We start from the raw sequence: 9150 nt of genomic DNA, 5'->3' as shown, positions 1-9150 counted from the left end.
GATGTAAGTTCATATGTTATGGTAAGGATTACCTTATTATGATCTGTTATGAGATCAAGCAATTGATCATTGAGTAAAGTGTTGTTGTGTTGATTATTAGTTCCATTTGATCTAACCCCTTAGATCAAATCATCTTTACCCAAAACAAGGTTTTAGCAAAGTCACATTGAGGTTTATAGCGCTTGACTTGATGAGCTACTTCAATTCCACCAAGGTCAAGTGAAACTTCAGTTACTGTGACTGTTTTACTTTAAAGCGCGAAAATTCCCCAGATTTTCTATGCATGAATGCAATGCACACATCTGTTTCCTCTATTTTTGTAACCCCATTACCTGGGATATTACAAAGGCATAACAATGCACATACATATATCATGATGAGTACTATGAGATTTAATCAGGGCATTACGACAAAGTACATAGACCGCTATCCAGCATGCATCTATGCCTAAAAAGTCCACTTTCAGGTTATCATCCGAACCCCTTCCAGTATTAAGTTGCAAACAACATACAATTGTATTAAGTATGGTGCGTAATGTAATCAACACAAATATCCTTAGACAAAGCATCGATGTTTTATCCCTAGTGGCAACAGCACATCCACAACCTTAGAACTTTCTATCACTGTCCCAGATTCAATAGAGGCATGAACCCACTATCGAGCATAAATACTCCCTCTTGGAGTTACAAGTATCAACTTGGCCAGAGCCTCTACTAGCAACGGAGAGCATGCAAGAACATAAACAACATATATGATAGATTGATAATCAACTTGACATAGTATTCAATATTCATCGGATACCAACAAACACAACATGTAGCATTACAAATAGATGATCTTGATCATGATAGGCAGCTCACAAGATCTAACATGATAGCACAATGAGGAGAAGACAACCATCTAGCTACTGCTATGGACCCATAGTCTAGGGGTGAACTACTCACACATCGATCCGGAGGCAATCATGGCGATGAAGAGACCTCCGGGAGATGATTCCCCTCTCCAGCAGGGTGCCGGAGGCGATCTCCTGAATCCCCCGAGATGGGATTGGCGGCGGCGTCTCTGGAAGGTTTTCCGTATCGTGGCTCTCGGTACAGAGGGATTCGCGACGAAGGCTTTAAGTAGGCGGAAGGGCGGAGTCGGAGGGCTGACAGGGGCCCCACACGCTAGGGCGGCGCGACCCCACCCTTGGCCGCGCGGCCCTGGTGTGGCGATGCCTCGTCGCCCCACTTCGTAATCCTTTCGGTCTTCTGGAAGCTTCATGGAAAAATAAGACCCTGGGCGTTGATTTCGTCCAATTTCGAGAATATTTCCTTTGTAGGAATTCTGAAACCAAAAACAGCAGAAAACAGCAACTGGCTCTTCGGCATCTCGTCAATAGGTTTGTGCCGGAAAATGCATAATAATGACATATAATGTGTATAAAACATGTGAGTATCATCATAAAAGTAGCATGGAACATAAGAAATTATAGATACGTTTGAGACGTATCACGTGGACTGGCAGTTTCACGGCCTCTCCTCGTCCTTGGCGAGTACTGGAGGGGTCAGTGAGTCGAAGCATGCTGGTTTGACATGGTTTTAAGGGCTAAGGAGGAGAGAGAGCAGGTGAGGTGTGACATGGTCATGAGGATGGCATGACTTGGCTAGGGATGTGCAATGATCTTTCTGAGGTCAAATCTTGCATGGTGGTGTTCAATGAGGTGAGGCTGGTGTGGTTGACAGGGTGGGCAAGGTTGGAGAGTGGTAGAGTGTGCACATTTGATTTTTGTCAAAGTGTATGTGACATATGCAAGGTACTAGGCATGGTTGTGTGTGATGGTGATCATGGCAAGGATATGTGATGTCATGGTGGGGGTTTAGAGGTACAAAGCACTATAGATGAGCTCAAGATAGAAAAAGGGGAGGGGGTACATAGTGGTTGGGGGTGGTTGTACCTTATTTTTACTCTATGTAACAATTTGATCACATGTAAAGGTCTCATTTGTGTTTGACTTTTGGCCAACTTTCTGCATGAATGGGTTCTAAATAATGTTTGGCATCAAATAGTGGCATTGGTTTGGGTTTTGGAATTTATTTGTGAAAATTCTAAATATTTGGGTAATCTAGAATTTGTTTCAATGTTGCCACTTGGCTTGATCATAATTTGAAATTTAGCAAGAATTTGCAGGGGTGTGCTTTACCAAAGTTGTTCACCTTGATGTGGTCCTGGATGAGGTGCAAAGAGTTGACATTGTTTAGTTTGAAAATTTCCCAATACATGGGCTCAAAGTGGGTGTCATGTTAAAATTGGCAGATTTGACCATTATCTTATGTGAGCAAAATTTGATTTCAAATTTGATTTGATTTGAGTTTCTTTGATTCAAAAAGTGTTATAAAGTGTTTATTAACATTCTACAAGTAATGGCACAAGTCAAAATGGCTTATTTTGAAGATTTGCACAAATGGCCATAGCCCCATATGTGTATTTCTTATTTTTATTTCCTTTTCTTTTTCTTTGATCAAAGAGCATGGTTTTGGATTCCTTGAGTGTTAGTTTAAGTTTATTAAGGGTTTCCAACCATTTTGGTAAGGTAAGGGTGGTATAAGACAAGAATTTCATTTTTGGCTATAGGCCCACATATGCCTCTATGTATATTTTTGTTTTCTTTTTATTTCACTTTAAATTTAATTGGTAAATGATAGGTTGGGTTTGTTGAGGTTTTTCAAACCATCCAACAAAGTAGAACTTACCATAGTTTATTATTTGCAAAAATAGCTATTTGCTCTCATTCTCTTATTTTGTTTTCTTTTTATTTTGTTTCTCTTTGATGTTGAAAAGGGTAGGGTTTAAGGTTTAATAGCATGGGTGAACACTTCAAACAAACATCATGGCAAAAGTCATCACACACATGCATGAGCACTATGCTCCTATCTTAATTTAATAAAAGTTTTTGTTGGTTCCAAAATTTGGAAAAAGGGAAAATGAATGTTTCTTTGTTTTTGAAAATTTGGGGTGTTACAAATGCCAAGCCGACGCGGGCGGCCTCTCCGATGTGGAGACCGCCGCGGTTTCCCCCGGCCCTCAGCGCCGGCGGAGGACGCCGGCTGCTGCTGGCCTCGCCGTCATTTGCGCCGGGAGCAAAAGCCCTCTTCGGGGCCATGGCGTCGGTTGCGCCTGCGTGGGGAACCGTCGACTGGAGTGGAGTGGGAAGTGGACTGGACAGGGATAGATCCCTCACAGTCCACATTTAATATGATGCGCGCCCCCACCGACAGCTGGGCCCAAGGGAGGCGAGCAGGCGAGCAGGCGGACGCGACCGGACGTCGTGTGCCATCCGTGACCACGCAAACCTGACCCAGATTTGGGCCGGGTTTGGGTCGTCCCGGACACCACGGCCATCCGCATTTGCGATGCGTGGCCGCGTTGGGCCGCGGTTTTGTCTGATTTGACCCATCCGGATGCGCGGACGCGGGATGGATCGCCGCGTTGGAGATGCCCTTATACTCCTAAAATAACTACGACTTGGGTTTTATGATCTCTGAGGTCCCGTCTGAAGTCGAAGAAGTTCCAAAAGAAAGTAGCAATGAAAATGTTATAGGAAATTTTACTCCTAAATTAACTACCACTTGGGTTTAATGATCTTTGAGGTCCCGTCTGAGGTCGAAGAACTTTCAAAATAAAATTTATATTAATATGATAGCAATGAAAATGCTATAGAAAATTCTCCTATGGTGTACTTTGGATTTCAGGATATTAAGTGATCCCTCCTCCAATATCTGCTCAGGCATCTATTTTCTTTTCACTTTTTTTATAGGTAAGTCCAATACAGAATGTTCGTTTATCACTAATCTCTCATTCTCTTCAACACATAGTTTGCTGCAAATTAATTCATGCAGAGCATGCAAAAAAGCTATATTACACTCCATCCGTTTTAATTACTTCATGTTCTGGGTTTAGTCACATTCAAGCTTTGTAAAAAAAAAATCCAATAATATAAGGAAAAACATAAACATCCATAATATCTAATACACATAATATAAAAATGTACCTTATCACAATTATACAACGATAGGTTTTATATTGTTGGTGTTGATATTTTTCTGTAAATATTTGGTCAAAATTTAGAAAGTTTGACTTTAACCAAATCCAGAACGTGAACAGATTGTGAACGGGGAGGGGGGGGGGGGGGGGGGGGTTGTTCCATATTCTCGTAGGAATCGGCAAGATATGGCTTCTAATTCTCATAGTTTTTTCTATTCTCGTGTGTTTTCCTGTGTTCGAGATAGATGAGGGCTTGATGATTAATAATAATTTGGCTTGAAATACGGCCAACAAAATAGCAAGACATGCATATATAGAGTAGAAATTTTGTATGGCAAAAATTACAACAGGAAAAAGGGCCTCTTTTGTTTGTAGGATTTTAAAAACATTGGAACAGGAAGATTGTAGAAGTTGAATGCCATGGCACGTGGTTTCTATGGAAGTTGGGAACACAATAAAGAACCCTAGAGAAATTTTCCAATGACGATTGTGATTGTCCACAAAAGAATTCATGATGTCAGCCTAATGAAAAAAATTCCTATGCATGAAATTGCTTGCAAATCAGCAGGCATGGAAATTTGGTAGGTTTCCAATCCTACAGAAAAAGTAAAGTGCTCCCTCCGTTTCGTAATATAAGATGTTGTAGCAGACTGATTTAGTTTGCTAAAATGTCTTTTGCTACTGTACTGAAGAAGTATGTAGAAACAAATCTGTGGAATGGATTCTGCAAAATTTGCTATGAAATTTATTTGAACCAAAATATTCTGATTGCGAGTGTTCATCCAAATACATAGGAGTACTTCCTTTTGCAGAAAAAATCCACCAATTACCGATAAACATCTATAATATATAAATTTGAAAAATTATAAAATTATAAATAGATCATTAGACCATGATATATGCTACTGGTAAGATGTGAATCGAGATGACAATTTAGAATATTATCCAGTGAGAGAGAGAGAGAGACGTGTGTGTTTCTGCTTCATCTAGCTATCATGGACAGGCATGGATCGATCATGCGACTCGTCAAGGCACTGTATCGGAGATCCATCCAATGGAACGCAACTGCCGTCGTGGCGAACAGTAGCCGCCGCCTGCCCGGATGGGAGACGGTATGCTCCACCAAAAGACAGAAAGAAACAGTTGCATCTCTGAGCACGCACGTACGTAGCCACACGGCCGGGGCCGCGATCACTGTTCTCAAGCTGTTGATTGGACTATTCAACCCTTGGCGCATACAAGTATCTTATGATTTTAAGATATACTTTCTCCGGCTCATATTAAATGACTTTTATTTAAATATACATACATCTAATTTAAAATTTTAACTAATTTATACGAATCTAGAAAAAGTAGAGTTCGTTAATATGAACGGGAGGGAGTACTGTATATGATTGTCAATCTATGTTTATCGTGATAGTATCTTAATTCGGTACTATCTTACTAGGAACAGGATATATATAACTTAATATCTTTAGTAACTCGATATAAATTTGATACCATACGATCCCAAACTTGCAGGAAAATTTAAGGGCATAGCAACGTGGCAAGTTGAAGAGTATAAGTTGTCTGAAAGTTGCTAGATGAACTAAGTATTTAAATATCATAGCTTCCATATTAGTTTGTGAGAGATGGGTATACCGTATAAGAAAGGTGCGCGCACGTGAAAAAAGCAGTTAAGTAGTCATGTATATGTACTAGCTTCGAAGTATATGGCACTACTCTTTGTTTTAGTTCAAGTTAATTATTCTTATATCATGCATTAGATTCCGGCTAATATTTCATATGGAAATGCAATGTTTAAATGATTGGCCTCTATGAAAGACATAGAATATGCTCAAGATCTAGATTAATAATTAAATTTAAATGTATGTGATGTATATTTTTAATATATAAATATATTATTTTAATGTAAAAAAATACTACTATACGATTCTACGATATGATACTGCTGACAAGAAAATGATACTACCAAGTATCCTGATACCGAAAACCTTGTCCATCCATATAAAGTCATTGCATACCTCGTAGTGTCTCCGTAGCTACTACTCCATCCATTCATATGTATCTATCACTACAAAAACATCTAGATACATATAAATCTAGACAGATCTGAAACATTTATTTTGAAACGGTGGAGTACTAGGTAGCTACTCCGTCCCTTTCCATGATATCCGTCGTGGTTCTTAACTAAACTCATGTCAAAAAATTATGCAACAGAGGGAGTACCTTGTAACTTTTTCTGACAATACCTCGCACGTAGAATTAGCGTGTGCATGGCCATGCATGCATAGTGGCAACGTTGTCATCGAAGCTGCACGTAAGGTCTGAACTCAAATCATGGTTGATCTGAAAATACGGGGCAAAACATGGTAATGCGCAGTTAAGCAGTACTAGCATGTTTGCTACATCAAGGAGCGGCACATCTCTAACGAACTCTCCCGTGTGCCTGTACTTTTGCATGCCACCACAATTTAGCTAGGTACATGCATGCAACTTATGTACGTGGAAATGTTGAGATTTCAAAATATCCAAAGCTATAGCGGAAGTGTCGCGGAATTGTTTAAATTCACACGTATCCGGCCAAATTCACGTCAACAGAGATAAATCTGCAACACTTATTCTCGAGACGGAGGGAGTACATAAGGTATGCAAGCCATCGAGATTCATGCATGCATGAGTGTATGTAAACCTAACCACCGGTTTTTGTCGTTGTGTTTGACCAGGTCGTGTGACAGGGGCCTGATGTGGCCTGCGGATCAAGAGCTAGTGACCAATTAAGAGCACCAAGTTATGTTGGGCAGCATGCAGCAGCCGGGCCTGCAGGGTCGGTCCATGCACGCACGGATGGGACCAGCAGCCATGAGCCTGTGTCGGCTCGACTACATCGATCTGGTCGATCGAGCCCAATGTAGCGCATACTCCATGGAGTACATGATGGCTCGTGTGCACTCGTGCCATGACATGTCCTGCCTGCGTGCATGTGTACGTGCATGCGAGCGTACGTGGTCCCGATCAAACATACGAACGTGTGTGAGCTCGAGACCACACCGAGAGGTAGAGCGTCCGGGAAAGCCCAGCAAAGATATAGGAAACGAGCCTATTTTAAACTTCGATCTCGTAAAGACTTGGCGGATTGAACTTTTAAGTTGAAATCCATGTAGTTCATAGCATAAATTATTGTATCCCGGTCTAACTTGGAGCTTGAGCCTGTTTTCCAGGAAAAAAAACTAGAATTAAAAAAAATGCTAAACGATGTGACAACATCTCTCGACCAACGATTATAGGTCAAAATCAACCTCCAGACAGATGTGATGAATAGGAGGCTCCTCTACAACTAGGTAGTCTTCCAATACCTTTCCTCAAGCGGTGTTTGTGCTGTGTTGCCACTTGCCAGGAAACGGTGGCATCGGAGTTGAGCTGGACAAGATCGCGTCTATGATTTTTTTTCTAGGGTTTTTAGTACATTCTTTTGTACATGTGTGTAATTTCTTCTTTTGTTGAAGTTCTTCATGTGATTTTTGTTCCACCTCTGAATGAATACTAGGGAGGTGCCTCTGTTCAAAAGAATGAGAGATAAACCAATCCGATCCGCCACCTCCTCTCACATACGTGTCCATTCATGCATGCAACTCCTTCGAGTTCCTAGTTCTCATAGTACTTACCATCCTACCCATGCAAGAATGTTTTTGTTTAAAAAAAACCTACTAGGCAAGAGACTTGCGGTTCCATTGATATATAGCACAAAAGAATTAATCATTTTATTTACAAGAAAAGCTAAAAAGCTATGACAACAACACAAGAAGAAAAACTGAACACCAAACCGCCCAAGCTGCCAAGAACGACTACAAACATCTCAACGCAACAAAACGGAGGCGCAACACAACACCCAAGCTTGAAGTCGTCCTCCATGGTTATTGATGCATCCACTAATTCCTGAAACTCAGTGACCTTCAACATCCTCAGCTGCATCCTAAGGTATGGATGCACACCTCTCAAAAATCTCTTCTTTCTATTTTCATCCGTATTGACCTCATCTCCAGCATAACGAGACAGTGCTGAAAAGTCTCGAACATACTTCATATTGGTATTCTCTTTCTGCTCCAAATTCTCAAATTCCGTCCATTTCAGTTCCATGATACTTTCTGGAACTTGAGCATCCCTAAACTTCCTTTTAAACTCTGCCCAGGTAAACACTCTACCGACAGGGTGCACCGCCACTATGTTTTCCCACCAGGCTGCGGCGGGTTCACATAACAGATGTGTGGTGTATCTGATCTTCTCCTCGTCATTATACCCTACGGTGTTCAGCTTTCTCTCAGTATCCAGGAGCCAATCCTCGGCATCCATAGGTTCAGGTGCGGATGCGAAAGGAACTGGTTTGGTGTTCTGGAAGTCAGATAAAGTGACTCCTTGGTTCTCTGGCTTCTCCACCCTATTCTGTTGCAGAAGTTCCTGAAAGAACTTATCATGTTGTTCCAGCGTGATGCGATGCCTCTTCTCCAACATTTGCATATATTGCATAAAGTTCTGCTGCGTCATTGGAGGTGGTGGTGGTGGAAACTATGCTCCTAAAGCTGCGTCGGCTTCCTCCTTCTTCTTTGCTTCACGCTTGAGGTGTTGAACCTCACTCTCCTCGCCGCTCGGTCCGTACATTTCCCCCTAGTACTGTTACACAAAGCGAAACTCATAGTTACTCCATGCGCAAGTTTTCTGAGCTCAACTTTGTGCACAGAACTACTCACGCAATGGAAATCAAGAAGCAAACCCAAATCACACAAAACATATACCTTGTTTATACAAAAACAAGAAACATTACAATACCCTTACACTATGTGAGTATGCAACTCACTTATTGGATGTAGCGTACAAACTTACTGAACTAATATACAATATCATACATATGGTATATAGTATGTCACTTTCGCCTCCAGTGGTGGTCTACTACGCATAGTCTAATTCCTGATACATTTCCGGCATCCATCCGGTCGAACGAGTTGTTCTCCTTATGGTATCCGAAACATATGGCCTTCCAGTCGGCTGGTAGTTAGAGTCTGAAGAAGATCCCAAGGAGAAATTGGTCATCATGAAATAGTTATTCAACGATGCATATGTATCCCCCATGGG

This window comes from Lolium perenne, chromosome 6, assembly GCF_019359855.2.
Source record: "Lolium perenne isolate Kyuss_39 chromosome 6, Kyuss_2.0, whole genome shotgun sequence".
Classification (NCBI taxonomy): domain Eukaryota; kingdom Viridiplantae; phylum Streptophyta; class Magnoliopsida; order Poales; family Poaceae; genus Lolium; species Lolium perenne.
The sequence above is the reverse complement of the archived record's forward strand: the minus strand, read 5'-3'. Positions refer to the sequence as shown.